We start from the raw sequence: 14,554 nt of genomic DNA, 5'->3' as shown, positions 1-14,554 counted from the left end.
ATAGGTGTAATGAGCAGAGAGTTAATCTATACAGTCAGTGGTGTAGCTAATGCTTGTGCCACCCGGGGCTGTCTTTGTGTTTGTCACCCCTCCCCCCTCACAAAATCATGGTCAAATGGGACACCCCCCCATACACAGCTCACCACCCTGCAGGCATTCCAGTGTCCCATTACTTGGCTATTACCCCCCATTTATCATCAGCACTGTAATGTGCATACAGCTTTATGCTTTACCTCTACAATGATTATTTGCATTTCATTTTCAAACTTTTACTTTAAGTTTTATAGCACAAACACTGTTAGACTTAGCATTAAAATTTCTCTGCCCTTGCAACTCATATTCATTGAAACTGCACTGAAACCCACAGTCAAAGAAAACGTATCTGGCCAATGGAGGATAAAGTTTACCTTTGGGCTATTTTCAAATCATAGGACCCTTGCACTCATACATGTGTTCTTTGATTCACCTTCCTGATTGTATTAAATTATATTCGTTGCATAATACAGCACACTTGTTAGAGTGTGTTTTAACTTTATTGTTTTGAACATTTTTCCATTAAGCAATGAAACAAAATGTATGAAGCAATAATGAAACAGCTGCCCAGTTCAGAACATTTCCATGATAAACGTCACCTCAAATTTCCATCATTACAATCCATCAATATTAGTAAATATGTACAATCTCTGTAGACGTTATCTAAATAATTTACATTAAAGTGATTTGTAATTAATAAAGAGGTTGCTGCTAGCAAAACAACTTTATATTTCATTGTTTCATCCACAAATAAAGTGCCTGTTGCCCCTGAAGAATAAACTGCCTATGTTACATTAAAAAAATGATAATCTAGTAATATTGCAATAGGGAATGGATGGCAAACTGATAACAGGTTCATAGTTACTAGGTATCTCCTCCAAAGGAGGATATTCACAGAACTGCAGCATCCAATCCCTTTAAGGTACAACACAGTACAGTATCAGTAATCCATCTACATACTGTGGGAGTAGAACCCACAGCCTTCTGTATCAAAAGCAAATATACTACCTGTTGTGCTACTAACAATTCAAACAGACAGCATATGCCCCACTAAACTTGAACTTGAAAATTATCCAATACAAAAAACTTAAAACCTGAGGTCTTACTTATAAGGGAATGCTTATAAAGACAATTTGTATCCTTTTTGATAGAAATGACATGAATGTGCTTATAAATTTGCCTCCTTGGTGTTCATTCAGGTTTCTAACGTAAAAAGAGACACATGACAAACATTAGGTCACATATGTCCTCTCTCATCAAATTCATAAACCTTATCTTAGGCCTTACACTTTTCCTAGCAGTTCCATCCTTAACATCCTTCTCCCAATATAACCAGCATCTCTCCTGTCCAAACTAACACAATCTCACCTCTCTGGCTTTGTCTCCAAATTGTCCAACCTGATATGACCCTCTAATATACACATTTCTAATCCTGTCCATCCTCGTCACACCCAATGCAAATCTTAACATCTTTAGCTCTGCCACTTCCAGCTCTGACTCCTGTCTTTTCATCAGTGTCACTGTCTGCAACCCATATAACATAGCTGGTCTCACTACTATCTTGTAGACCTTCCCTTTCACTCTTACTGGTACCCATCTGCCACAAATCACTCCTGACACTCCTCTCCACCCACTCCTCCCTGCCTGTACTCTCTTCTTCACATCTCTTCCACGCTCACCATTCCTCTGAACTGTTCTTTTTCCAAACACCATTATTGAATTATCACGTGTGACATAGGCAAATTTACATTCATATAAAAGTAATCAAACTATATTAACATAAACATTATACTTCACATATATTGGTATATATCATGTAAACTAAGCAATATTATATACATTATTCAATTCCTGCTGCTTTTTTTAAACAAGAAACATCTTTATCAAACCATCACTTACTACATGGGCAATCATACATTGATATAAAAGAAAACAAACCACACTGACACAATCCTAGTCTCAAGCATTTTACATCACAAACTGTACTGACACACTCACAGTTGGAAACATTCTGCACCACTTATAATCTACTCAATCGTTCCCACTCAAACATTGATCGATGTCCATTTTCAGCGGAGGCCCGAGGAGATAAGCTCCAATGTATGCAAATAAAATTCAATAACTAATAAGACATGATTACATGTATAGTATGATATGTACTTAGTCTTTGTCTGTTTGTTTTTTATTGTTTGTTGATGAGGTCCAACTAAGTAGGGACTATTTAAAGTGGAGGCCTGGGGGAATCTCTTCAAGCACAAAAGACTTGCAGTCTATGAATCCAGTAACAAGTAAGATCTGAGTACAACGAGACTGTTGTGACAATGGAAAAAAATTACAGGTACTTTTGCCAACAGTGAATAAGCAATGTTCAAAGAAATTAATATGCAACCTTATATACTGCTGTGTGTTGCACCTTACATAATTATTTATGCAGTTATGCCATTGTTGCATATACTAATGCAGCTACTGTGTTTTGATCAGCTGTATTTATGTCTGGATTTGTCACTTTGCGTGGAGTCTCCCTAGCCTTTGCTGAAAATGGGATCTGCAAAACTGGACATTTCTAGTTATCAAACAAAATAAACAGAGAAAAGAATGAATAAATAAGATCTTACAGTCTGAAAGCTGTTAACAGAGGAGTAAAAGAGCACTTTCTTTGACCGATAATCACTTTGCTGTGTCAATGATAAAGCAGTGATATCCCCTCCTTTGTTTTCTTATCAAAAATCTGCAAACTTTACTCAACAGGACGTGTAGGCAGCTAAGGCTAGTGTTGGAAGTTGCACTACATATTCCCATCTGAGAGTTAGAATGCCTCTACCAGTGGTCTACAGGTCTTGGAGACTTGGAACACTATTCTGCTAACATTGTTCAAACAAATTCCATTTATTTCCATGTAATTTGTTCCTTCCCTTTTCTAAAGACCCCTTTTCCAGTTATTTTATCTATTTTACAATAATATTTCAAATACAGGTGGTTTAGATTTTGATTTCCATTTTCTAGTAAGTGATTTTTTCAAAAATTATGCACATTTTATTCTCTTTGTAGGACTATTACTGGAAAATGCAGTAAGGCATTATTCAATCCACTTTTTAATATAGCACTTGTTTGTATTTCAAGGAGGTAAGGAAATCTCCTATGGCATGACAAGAAACAAGGTGAGAGCATTTACATGTACTATACTACGGTGAAAACAGTAAATATTTGGAAAATGTTTTCCTATTTACCTGGCTATATGAGTGAAGGGCTTAATTCAATTGTCAAGGTCCTCTCAAACATGTATCTGCACAGTGTCTTACTCTGCATCAGACTATAAGGAGCTATTTTTTAGTTCTAGATAACTAATATCGTCATTTATAAATTTCAAGTCTTGGATTTCAGAAAAAAATGACAAACACCTCACTGCCTAGTTCAGTGGCTTTCATCCCTTTGAAGTATATATTACACTTAGAAAACTCTTTTTTAAACAACTTTATTGAATTATCACTTGTGAAAGGTAAACTTACATTTATGTAAAAGCAATCAAACTATATTAACAAGTTTACAAGTATTATATATCACATATATTGTTGTACATCATATAATCGAAGCAGCATTATATAAATTATTTAGTGACTCCCTTCTCTTAAACCTCATTCCTCCTCCAAACCATTTTTCTGTGGAAATTGTTCCAGAAAATTCCACCATCATTAAATGATCACTTATGACATAGGCAATCATACATTTATATAAAAGAAAACAAACCACATTAACATATTTTTAGTTGCAAACATTATAAACCACTTATCATTGTCAATAAACATTACATAGCTCATTCAAATCCTGGTTTCTTTTAAACCTCATTCCTCCTCTGCATGTGTTGTTCCCACAAGTCCTATTTTTCTATGTAATTTGCTCTAGCGTTTACTAAAGATCCCAATTCCAGTTGCTTTATCTCTGTTACTATATTCACTACTTCTAGTATATCGGTTTAGACTTTGATTTCCATTTTCCAGTAATTGCTTTTTTGGCAGCCACCATAATTAGACTCAGCAAAGCCTCATTATGTCTAGGCAATTCTGATTCTATATCATAGCTCAAAAACATATTTCCTTAATTATACCAATTTCTTCACCCAGTATTTATGATAGAGTAGTCTGCAGGGAATTTTTAAAGTCAGCCAGCTCATTATACTCCCAAAAAATATATTTCTAATCATCTCTTTCTTCCCCCTCACACCTCCAACATTTGCTATCTATTCTTTGGAGTCTACTCGAGGTATAGAACATCTATGTAAACACTCCCAAGCAAAGATTCTAAATCTTCTACACTTTGTTGCATATTTGGGAGTGATACATATATCCCCATTTGTTTCTTTGTGAAGTCCTTAACTAATCTCTCTTCCCAATCCTTTCTAACCACCTCTACTTGATTCTTATAATTATCATGCAATATTTTATTTGCTCTACTAATTATCCCTTTTTAACAGCAGCTTCTGTTTTAGATTCTACCCAAAACTCTTCTACTGCTGGTCTTTCACTTAGGATCCCCTTATTACTTTCTCTTTGCTTATACTCTGATATCAATCCTTGATAAGGAAGACAATCTGTAACCTGCAGTCCAAATGGTTTCTTGGCCTCTTCCCATTCTATTACCTTCTCCCCTCTAATTATTTGCTCCCAATACATTGGTTCCTTTCCAGTTTTCTCCAGTAAATTCCAGCCCCTTCATGACTGTTGTCTGTATCCCTAATTGCAGTAATTCCTACCAGCAGAATATCCTTTCACATTTTCTCTGTTGGCTTAGTTCTTAGAATACTTTCTGCTACTTTATGAATATAATATTCTGCATGGTTACTGTTATTCCAGTCTCTCCTTGTTTCTTGAGCCCCCCCATTTCATCATTATCATCGTCCCTTTCCACTTTGAATTATAGCTTTCTGCTTGTGCTATGTATAGGAGCTTTAGCTGTATAGCTCTGAAATACCCCTTCAAATCAGGTAATCCAAAACCACTTTGTTCTATTGGAAGTATCAGCTTATCCCACTTGACCTTTGCCGCCTTCCCCTTCCAGATAAAATCCTTCAACTCTTTTTTAATTGCAATCCATGTCTTTTCTTCTGGTTGCTAAAAGTATGCCTGACCTGTGTATAAAACTAAAAGAACTTGCTATCCATACCCATAGGCAAGAGCTTCCATGTTCTCAGTTTTTGTATTATCTTTTGTTTAGTCTCTTCCCATATATTCTTAGCTGCCACAAACAAATCCTTTTTAAACCATATGCCTAAGTACTTAATTTTATCATGTCCCCACAAATATGGATATTGTTAAATCAATTCATGTGCAGGTACATAGTTTACAGCTATTACCTTTGTTTTATCTTCATTAATTTTGTATGCCAAAAAGAATTGAAACTGTCTCAAAATGTTCCACAACACTGAAATGCCCTTTTCATCTGCAAATAAAGCCAGCGTTCCTTGACTACCATGCCAATTATATCCTTGAATTTCTGAGTCCATTATTTTCTTTGCCAATGGTTCTAAGTGTAATGCAAATAAAAAAGGGGAAAGAGGACACCCCTGCCTTGCTCCTCTGCTCAAACAAAACTTATCAGAGAGGAACCCAACCACTTTAATTTTCACCTCCAATCCCTCATATATCCTCTTAACTGACCTTATAATTTTACAAGGGAATGCAAATGTTTCCAGTGCCATACTCATAAAATCCCAACTTACTCCGTTAAATGCTTTTTCTGCATCAAGACCCACCAGCAACAGTGGTATTTTCTTACATTCTGCTTCCATTTGAATTGTTAATGTTCTATTAATGTTGTCAAATGTTTGCCACCCTCCACAAAACTCCATTGATCCATATCTATCAATTTTGGCATAGCCTTTGCCATTCTTTTAGCTATTATAGACAAACACACTTAATAATCATGGTTTAGAATTGAAATGGGCCTTTATTGGTCTTTTCCATCTATAGGTATTACAGCTACCACCACTTTTTTCGAGGATGTTGTGCTTCTTCTCCTTTTAAAATACTGTTAAAGGAAACCTTCCAGATCTTTATCAGTTTTTTCCCCTCTTCCTGATGACTTTCCTGTAGATTGGTTATGCATCACCATTTTTATCTCATCTCCACCTATCCTGTTATTAATTGAGCCTTATCTACCTCTAACCTTGGCATATTTATTTTTTCCATAAACATTTCCATTTTTACCTTTTCTTGATTTCCATATTTCTCTGCTTTATACATTTTTCCATAAAATGTCTGAAATATTTCTAGTACTTCTATATTAGGGAGGGTGGCCTAATGATTAAGACGTTTGCCTTACAAACACAAGGTGTAGGGTTTGAGTCTTCCAAGGGATAATTGGCTAAGCTTAAAATGGCTTGCAAGGGCAGCTAGCTTAGTACTAATCTATGAACCTATGAACTTATTAGAATTTTGGGTTGGGATGGTGGCCTAATGGTTAAGGTGTTTACCTTACAAACACAAGGTGCAGGGTTCGAGTCTCACAAGGAATAATTGGCTAGGCTTACAATGGCTCGCAAGGGCAGTTAGCCTAGTACTAACCTATGAGCCTAACCTATGAGCTTTGAGGATCTCTTGTCACCTTCCTTGTTACAGGCTCCCTAAGCAGGGTGACAACCCTTTCTTCTTTCTGTTGTCTGAGTCGTTGCACTAAAAGTTTTTGTGCTCTGGAGTTAGTAACAAAAAACAGTTGCCTAACAGCAGTCTTTCTAAACTCATGCATATTGTCAAGATAATCCCATATTTTCTATTTAACATTCTGCAATTTATTTATTTTATTTATTTATTTAACATTTGTTTACTGCAAAAGTCAGACTGGGACAGAGCTCATTTTCAGTGGAGGCCCAGGGAGAAATGCTCCAGAACATGCCTTTGGAATGTGGGAGGAAACTGGAGCACCCAGAGGAAACCCACGTGAACACAGGGAGGTCATGCAGACTCCAGACAGAAGGCACCCCAGCCAAGAATTAAACCGGAGAACCTCCTGCAGTGAGGTGACAATGCTAACCGCTGCATCACTGCTCCATTTAAGATGTATACCAGAGGGGGGAAGGCAATTATGCAACTTATGAGGAAGAATTGCTCCGCTCCTCTCCTCTTCTTGTTCTGTCAGATTCCCTCTATTTTGCAATACTTTAACCTTTGTCATTCCCAATAAATAATTCTTATTACTTCTTAACCATATCACTCTTTCATTTCCACCCTATTTTTAAACTGCACTTTATTTTTATTCCACCCCAGCTATATTTTCAGCAGAAATTTCAATCTTCCCTAATAACTCCCGAATAATTTCCACTACCCATTCCTTAAATTCCTTTCTTTTTAACACAGTTGGGAAAGCACCAGTGTCTCATTTTTATTTCATTACCCTGCATTTTTATTTTAGTTATTACATGTGCGTGATCTGAAATAGTTATTGGATCCATATAAAAACTTTTAATTAAATCCACGTGCTCATTTGAAATATAATTTCTGTCTAGCCTTGCCCAGTTTTTATGCCTTGGAGAATAATATGTAAATACATTCCTAAATCCTACTACTGAATTTACATCTTCAGTGCCAAATATTTTCATAAATCTCTTCAAAACCTACCCTCATTTGTTATATTTTCCCTTCTGGGCCCCCCGATGCATCCTCACTGCTGCAAATCAAATTCCAGTCCTCACCTATATGTAATATTGCCTGCTCCACCTAGAAAACTATTGATCTTCAATTAGCTTTCTGTTTAAGACATTCTCTAGTCAGGATATCTTACTTTGCTATGCTTTGTGAGAACACTGGATGCTCTGGTCATAGGAAAGAAACCATGAAAGGTATTACAATTCATCACTGCTGGCTATGTAACTTAAAAAAATAGAATACACTAACTGAATAGTTTGTCAGGTGGCTGTTATACATATAAAAATTGTATTTGCTGTAAGAACTATAAAGAGATGTAATTTTAAGCAAAAGATACAGAAACTGATAGCTTAGAAGAGTCATGGTGCTTACACTGTACATTTATTATACATTTACTTTGATTTTTGGATGTATCCTTTCATCTGTAATGCAGACGAAGCAGAACCAGAGTCAGAATAATTAATCAGGTGACCTTGACATTTTAATGTCATAGTTTGAAAGGTTATATGTTGCATTGAACATGGCCCAAAGCTAAAATGCTAGTTGTAGTTTTATGCAGTTTTCAGTCTTCATATTATTGTTTCTATGGCTTTTCTGTGAAGATATGCATGTTTGCACAGTATTTGAACGGGGACTTTGTTTCTTACACTCTTAATCCCTCCCTAAGAAGTGTTGATTTCAAGCAATCAACTCTCACTTTTTTATATTACATTATCAAAGCATATGTTCTTCTCATTGGCAAAACTATGATTTCTGGATCTGTACCCAATTTCCAGTGTATTGTTTCTTTCCTCCTAAGTGGCATAACTACCTTCCCCCTGGTATATTTCTTAAGGAAATAAAGATACATATAGAAACTAAAGTTCTTACATTAGAATCCTTTAATTGGATCATTATTAATATATTAAGCATACATCTGTATAGGTAATTATTTTCTTTGTTGGCTCACCTAGTATAATGGCAAAGGTACTTGTATCACAAATACAAGGTACAGGGTTTGATTCCCACCTTTTAGAGGGAAAGTGGATATGATTAAAATGGGCCACAGGGGCAGCTAGCCTAGTAATTAGCTATGACCTATATATTTGAAACAAATAGTATTCATTGTTTCTGTGCTAAGCAAAATGTTGTCCCTTGGAAATAAATGTATGCACCATTGTTTGTATGGGTCACATGCCTAGCTATATCCATGGATCCCATCAAGTTGTTGCACTCCTGTAGCCCTCATTATGACAGCTGTAGGTTTCTGTCATATTCCTTTCACAGAATGCATGCTCAGGTTTTTAAACTGTCATAGTAGGATTTCCAGTCTCTGCACTTTGTTGTTTTATGTGAACTACCTCCAACAGGTACATGTTCTTATTTTTAAATTTAAAGGCAGTTAGATAAGGACTTTGCTATGGGTTGTTTGAATAAAGCCTGACCTGCATTGTTACTGTTTACTGTGTCAACAGTCATAAAACTCTGCTAACAGAATTTATTACTTGTCTTAGTTTACTCATGCTTCCTGATCTGACCTCTCAGTGACAGATGGTGTAAAAATAAGATTTAAATTATACACGCTGTAAACTAGAAGTCTTATGCATTACTAGCAGGACCTGATCTCAGAAAGCTTAGGCCAAAGGGGGTGGAATGTGCAACAGTGTGCACAGAGCTGACTGCTAATGGAAAGGCAGAATTACTAGTAACAGAATATGGGCTGGGATTTAGCAAGGCTGGGAAGTCTTGACATGAGCACTTCCTCAGGGTAAGCCTTTCCAATTCTTAGACCTCACTGTGGCTGCTGTTTTCCACTAGTGGGAGTCATAGTACAGCCTTAAGAGTCTTAGACTTAGTCTGCCAGTCTCACTGGTAGAGCTTCATGCTAATGTGGTAATCTGCAGATGTGGCTAATGCAAATTAACCATGTGCCCCCATCCCCCCAGCAATGCCAGCAGCTCCTGATTTGCACTACTGAATGATTAAATATCATTGTTGAAGGAAAATGTGACCAACATCAAAAGACTGCAGTCACCCATTCACTTCTGTGCAGTCATGGTGTAAGTAAATCCAGTGAAGATATGGGGTTAGGGGTGTGTTAGTTTGTGTGTGTGTGCCTGTCTGTGAATTTCTGTGTGAGTGTACATCTGCCTGGGTGGTTGCACTAGGGTAGGTAGGCATTTTGTGTGTGTGTGTGTGTGTGTGTGTGTGTCTGTGCTGCAGCATGCTTAAGAGGGAATGGATGAGTGCTTCTTTGCATGTAGGGATGTGCCTTTGGCAATGTGATGCATGAGCAATCAGGGAAAATGCTATGCTTTCATGTCTGAGTGCTGATGTTAATCAAAGACAATTCAGAGATATGCTATGACCAGATAATTCATTCATTTTCATTGGAGCTTGCAGGTTCTTAGTTGTTTTACTTTGGTTGTAGTTCCTTTAAGCTGGTGGAATGCAGAAAGTTTCATGTTGTAAATGTAAACCAGTTTGTTCCTGTCTTCCATTAATTCCTTTAGTTTTCTATTGCAGAGGGACCAGCTAAACTGCTTTTGGCTACTAGATGGCCCAGGAATAGTCCTCTGAATATGGAACTAAAACTAGAAGTTAATAAGGCTACTAGGTCATCAGATTGCCCCGTCTCATAAATGCATGGTTCACCTCACTCCCTATGAACCATGGTTTGATTCTGAGCTCAATGAAACAGGGAGACTTGGACGAAGGCTTGAGGATAACTGGATTTGTACTGGCCTCTTTGGTACCAAGCTTACACTTGATGAGCACTGTGCTCCTTATCAAGCAGGGATCTCTCATAAGAAGGAAACGTTCCTGCATAGGTGATCTCCACTGCACTGAATCAACTGGCTGTACTCTTTCAGGTGGTTGGCAGGTTAAGTAATTCACTCACTCTTGCTACCTGTAGAATTATTTTCTTTAATGAATAGGAACTGGCAATATTTGATACTTATCAGCTAAGATGGCATTACTGAAGACAGTTTGTTCTTCCATGTTAGGATAGAGCTAAGTTTATATTGCCCACATTGAGACACGCCCTTTTTTCTTAGTGTGAGTTCCACATGTTGAAATAGCCTGGCCTCACCTCCTTGGTCTCAAGCATGCAGCCTTCCACCTACAGCTTAGACCCATTCTCAGCAAGATGTCTTGATCTTCTGGGTCTAATGAGCTATCATCTCATCTTCAATGAATAGTGGATCCTTTCCAGTTGTGCAGAAGGAGGTCATGGTGACCTCTATAAAGACATTTAATTTTTGACAATCTTGATACTTAGTGCCCTATCACTAACCTTCCATTTATTAGAAAGGTAATTAAGTTAATTTATTCACAGCTTGATTCAATCTAATAATAGCATAGAAGTTATAATTCATTCCAGGTTAGTTTCTGCAGTAGCCCTAGCACTGAGATGGTCCATACCAGGGTCATGAATTATCTTCTAATGGTAAGAGATCAACATTATTATTCCATCCTTGTTGCTATGAGTTCTCTTTAACATCTGATACAGCGGACCACAAAGGTCTTTTGGATGATGCACAATGTTACTGTGGGGCTTTATGTACTTTGCTTGACAGGTTTATCTCTTATATTTCTGAATGTAGTCAGAGGACTATTTCTGGACCATGTAGTTCGGCCAGTTATCAAGTTATCTCCTGTGTCTCACGGGGATCAACTCTGAGTCCCATGTTATTCTACTCATATATGCTGCCATTTGGTGAACATATTAGGGGAAGATGTTTATGGTATCACTGCTATGAAGATTGCACACAAACTTACCTCTCCCTCCCTCAGGAAAACATGTCTATACATCTAATGTGAATTCTCCTGGTAAGGACTTGGAATGCATCCAAAAGTGAATGACTTGAAGCTCAACACATCTAACACCATGGTTACTGACACCACCCTAAGTCACTCTAACTGTCTGGTTTTAGTTCCTATCATTATTCATGGCAGTGATAATTTGGGGTTTTTATAACATGAGAAATATTTGATTGGGCATTGACAGCTGACAGACTGACAATATGGAACCAGGTGTCTTCTGCTGCAACATCATTTTATTTTAATTTAAGAAATATTGGCATCATCAAGCATTAACTCCCACCACAAGACCTTTCTGCACATGCCCTGATGTAATCTCATTTGGACTGTTGAAATGCCCTATACCTAGAGCTTTCTGACATTGATATTAACTGCAACTAGTGCAGAATTCTGGTGCCTTATTACTTACTGGTATTTCAAGACACCATCACATTAATGTTCTTCTGCAGAGCCTGCACTGGTTTTCTGATTTCACATTATTTAATGTTCCTCTATTCGTCTATTTAGCCCTGCATGATATTGGTCTCCCTTATCTCAGACAGTTCTTGGACCCATACAAGCCTCCTAAATTTTTTCGCCCATTATCATTTGAGTTTTAAAGGTATCCACAGCTCAGCTAGAAACATCCGGTATGTGCTCCTTCTGTCACCATATCACTCATCTCTAATTTTCTCTAAATTGGGCAAGATAGTTCCCCACATTAACCATTTTAACAGATTTTCAAAGACCTATCTTTTGAAGTTAGCCTATGACATAATTAAAGTATCCTCAGCCTTTTATTGTGACATTTTATTTACACTCTGGATCAATAAAGTATAAACAACTTCAGAGATAATAAATTCATTACTTCTTCTCTATAAAATACTAAGAAAGAACGAAAACCACAGTCTGAATGGATCATTAGAGCATATCAACCACACATGTATTTTGCAGTAATAGGGTTATCATATGCATGTCAGGTAAAGCCCATGTTGCCTGAGTTAATATGGATACTGCATGATTAGAAGAATGTGACCTTCAGAATACATGAGCACTCAGGACAGATGATAAACCCAGACTAGTAATAATATGGCAAAAGACTCAGGTCTCAAGAGACAGTATTTTTGAAAATTTCATGTAGCACAAAAAAAAAAAAAAAAGAAAAAAAAAATCTCATTCAGTGATTTCAGCCAGCCTGATTACCTTTATATATGCACTGAAGTAATTTCTATATTTTATGTCTTCTGCATTTGCAAAAGAAAAAGAGAAGAAAGCCATTTTGCTAGTAAAGTACTATCTAAATAATACAAATACTTTCTTTTTATAACAGTTTCGCCAGAGCATATGAAAATACCTAAAATATGCTGCTTGATTGACTACACTATCTATATACAGACAAATGGCTAGACAGATATACACACAAATACATAGAAAAAAATAAATTGATTGGTCCTATTTATTTTTGTCTTTGTGGTCTGCTTGAAAAGTGGTTGAGAAGGACAAGTTCACTGATCTAGTAAAATAAAACTAAATTAAAACTCAGAGTAGCAGTTGTAAACAGAAAATATTTAGTTTAAACCTGAGATATCATAAAATAAAGACATCAAAGCAAGAAAGTTAGGTTTAGGAAAGAGAGAAATGTGATTAATGAATGTGTCTATCTGTGTGTGTGTGTGCACACATGTTGGGGAGGGAACAAAATCATGTGAGTCGGAGTGGCACAACTGTTTACTTATGGTGTTTCACAGCTCCAGCATCTGGGTTGTGATTTTGATTTCTGGTTTTCCAGCTTAATATGCTCTATTCAGAATAGCTGGGGGGGGGGGGGGGGGTATTCAAAATCAAATTCAGCATGGTAACAATTTCTATATAATAACAGAGTCCCCATATCCTGCAAAATAAATACATAAATGTTGTTGTTTGCCTTTTCGGCTTTTCCCGGTTAGGGGTCACCACAGAGGAACTCCGGTCCGCTAATGATTGGCAGTAGATTTTTTATGGTTCCAAGTTGCCAGCCCAATGCCCACCCTTCAGCAAAGGCACACCCATTCCCGAATGTCTTTCAGAGGCCACTCGACCACGGGGAGGACATGCAGACTCCACACAGAAGGCACTCCAGCCGAGAATCGAACGGGAGAACCTCTTGCTGTGAGGTAACAATGCTACCGCTGTATCACCATGGCAATACATAAATAAATAAAAGTTTGAATATGGTTATACATGACAACATAGTTGCAAGAGGTATGTTCCAAACAATAAAAGGCATAAACAAATGACAATTCAAAAAGCAAGCCAAAAAAGAAAAGCAACATTCATAAACGACAATTGCCCCATACGTTTGTTCCCAAAAATGAATATAAACTATGGAAGAAAGCCTATTATGCTATCCATGCCCATTCAGCTGGTGCTATGGCTCATTTCATCAGTCTAGGAACTCCTTAAGAAATAGCCAGCAAAAGTGTTGCTGTCAAGATCATCCATATCCTGCAACAAAGAAAAAAGGGAAGAGGGGTTGGGTAAGTACAAGAAAATAAAAAAGGTAGTGTCAGTGTTGCAACAGGTCGCACACTCGCCTTTGATGCTGGAAGATTAGACGGCTGTGGATTCTTTTTTATTTCCAATACTGACACTGAAATGCAGTACAAGTGAGATGCAGCACTTGTAAGGGTGCTGTCCTTCAGACGTGATGTTAAACCAAGGCCCCATCAGCCTGAGCTGGTGGTAGCTCAGGTGGATGTAAAAATCCCACAGCACCTATCAAAACATTCTTGAGGGGCACATTATTCATCCTGTCCTCTTGTTACAAACTATGTTGAGTTTTCATGCTCTTTGCAGCTCATAAATGTTTTCTTCCATGTACTCTGGTGTCTTCATATCTCCAAAGATATACTGTTTAGGCTAAATTGATACTCTACAGTATCTATGCATATAGTATTTTCTCCTTCCCTAGTGACCTGTGCCATGACTGGCAAAGATTCGAGTATAATTAACTTACCCAGTTAACAAATTATTAAATATACAAAATGAACAAGTGCCTAACTGAAGACAGAAAGTAACAAACACAAAAATTTAAGGTACTCTGGAATATGCCCAACATTCTGAGA

The sequence above is a fragment of the Protopterus annectens genome, chromosome 1.part0, assembly GCF_019279795.1.
Source record: "Protopterus annectens isolate FY-2018-M chromosome 1.part0, PAN1.0, whole genome shotgun sequence".
In the NCBI taxonomy this organism is placed as follows: domain Eukaryota; kingdom Metazoa; phylum Chordata; order Ceratodontiformes; family Protopteridae; genus Protopterus; species Protopterus annectens.
The sequence above is the reverse complement of the archived record's forward strand: the minus strand, read 5'-3'. Positions refer to the sequence as shown.